Source organism: Capsicum annuum, unplaced genomic scaffold, assembly GCF_002878395.1.
Source record: "Capsicum annuum cultivar UCD-10X-F1 unplaced genomic scaffold, UCD10Xv1.1 ctg57272, whole genome shotgun sequence".
In the NCBI taxonomy this organism is placed as follows: Eukaryota; Viridiplantae; Streptophyta; class Magnoliopsida; order Solanales; family Solanaceae; genus Capsicum; species Capsicum annuum.
Window position 1 is genome coordinate 1 of NW_025865757.1, and position 2,446 is coordinate 2,446.

The 2,446-nt window shown below is 29.9% G+C and overlaps 1 long non-coding RNA gene across 1 annotated transcript; it reads right to left on the reverse strand.

Annotated features, from left to right (window-relative positions):
- Positions 1 to 6: 6 nt before the first annotated feature.
- On the reverse strand, positions 7 to 1,316 carry LOC124893306. Its single transcript, XR_007050648.1, has 3 exons — positions 836 to 1,316; positions 507 to 731; positions 7 to 158 (listed from the first exon to the last, which is right to left on the reverse strand). It is a non-coding gene; the product is annotated as an uncharacterized LOC124893306 (long non-coding RNA).
- Between the last annotated feature and the right edge of the window lie 1,130 nt (positions 1,317 to 2,446).

The following is a 2,446-nucleotide window of genomic DNA, read 5'->3' on the forward strand; positions in this document are numbered from 1 at the left end:
GTTAAAGTAAGTGATCAAGCTTCTAACCTTCCCAGACAGCTGATCCCGAATCTCGTGGGCTCTTCTGAGGTGAACATAATCACTTCCAGTGACCTCTGAGGCTTGAAACTCGATTTGTGGTAATTTAGATTTTGAATCAGCAAGTAAAAGCCAGAGCTCTGCAGTCAAATAAAGTAGCAGCCAAACACAAAGTGTATTTATAATTATCGAGCTCTCTGAGTTCCATGACTTGGACAGTACCTCTTTTAATTGCAAATGAGTTTTTACAGTATAAAATGCCAGAATTTCTTAAATGTTACCCAATTCATTTATGCATAGCTAGCGTAAACTTGAATAAATGCATTCTGTGTTAGAGAGATATTCAGTATTATCTAAATATCCAATATTATCGAAATATAAAACATCTTAACATAAGAGTAGTGAAGTTTTCTACTTCATTAAAAAACAAAAATGATTTTAATGATATATGTGAATTCAATTTGGAGTGCTTTGCAAACTTTACCAACCTTTGCAACATAGTTGATGGTCGTCATTATGAGCTCCAATACACCAAAAACAGATTTTTCAAAAGGTTAAAATACAGGCAGCGCCAAAGCTCTTTAAAAATTGTTAAGTAGAACATGATCAAGCCGAGGAAGCTTTTTACTGGAGTATTATTGCACGTTTGTTGTCTATACAGGCAGCTAAGACGGAAGACACAGACTGGAAGTTTAAGATCTCAGCAGTTTCTCCTTCATCAGCAGAAATATACATTAGAAAAAACATTTGATATCAATGAAGCCCATTACAATCTGGGTTAATTACAAAGGGTTGTTCAGAAGTTGTAAGTACAGACCAGCCAACTTCCATCTTAATTGACTTTGCAGCATTTGGAATGTTAGATTTGGGACCAATCCATAATTGTTCAATGAAAGTCTATTGAAAAATCGACACATTGCATGTTTTAGAACTCCATAATATTCAACTGCTGACAAATTAAATATCAGTTAAAAAATAAAATAAATAATCTGCAAAAAAAAAACTGCCTATAGTTAACTGCTTTTGTTTTCTTAATTCCAAATATATTTTCAGACAAATTACAGTTACATTCACTTTTGTCATGGAAGATCAAAAGAAAATTGCAAGAAGAAATAGAATATGCTAACGAAAAAATTATAAACGATGAAAATATTTGTCAGATAACAATGGCATGAATCTTTGTTCTTTGTTTTTCCCATATATTTTACATTTCTCCTTTAGTAGCTTTGTGATATCACTCTTTTGTAACACTGTTTAATACAATTTCAAGTTTGAAAATATATATTCTTAATAAAGAATGGCTAACATTAATATATGTATGAAAGATTTTGAGAGCAGTTCATCTACAACTACAAATCAACTTAAGGATAAAGGACTGTTGGTAGATGAGAATAGTTATTCAAACCATTTAAATATGCAATATGATGATATGTCAGGTATGTCATTAAAAAAATTGCAATTCATACTCTTACAAAAACTTCATTGATTTTATACTTTATGCATCAAGGTCATGTGCTCTCAAACCAACAAACCCCTGATGAAAATGTAGATGAAGATATATTTGAAGGTATGTAGATAGAAACCCAAATACAATTGATATTGTTAAACTGTATTAAGATATCCAACTTTATTTATCTTTAAATATATTATTTTAATATTATTATTTGAGATGATGCAATAGAAAGTTGGAAAACTAACAATCAACGTATGTTGTTTGTTACATTTATTTATATTTCATAATTACTGTATTATTTATAATAAGTACATTGACTGCATATTTATTTTACTTTGACAATATTTGATTGCTTATTTATTTTACTTTGACAATATTTGATTACTAGGATATAGGAGATCCTACATGTGAATGTGAATGCTGTGGGGCATATTTCTGGTATGATTAAAGAATTGAGAAGAAATATAAAAATAAAAAATCAGTATTCACTTTATGTTGTAGTAGCGGAAAGATCAAGCTGCCAAATCCTAAAAAGCCTCCTTTTGTTTTAAAGGAGTTATTGCTCGGATCAGATAAATGTATTCATTTATAAATCAAAAGATAAAATCTCTGTATGAATATAAAAAAGTTCTAACAAACTCTGATTTAATGTAGGAAAAAAAATTTCAGAGAGAATATTAGAACATATAATTCTATGTTTTCTTTCACATCAATGGGCGGAAAAGTTGATGCATCTGTCAACCAATCAAAGGGACCAAGAACATTCCGATTGTCCGGGAAAAATTATGATAAAATTGATAGTTTATTGCCTACAGAGGGATCATCTCCGAGATTCGCACAATTGTATATTTATGATACAGAAAATGAAGTGGACCATAGAATTCAGGCTATCAGGTGAGTACTTATATTATTGATCATTAAAATTAAAATTATTTTAATTTTAATTAAACTTCTCAAATATGATCACAAATTAAC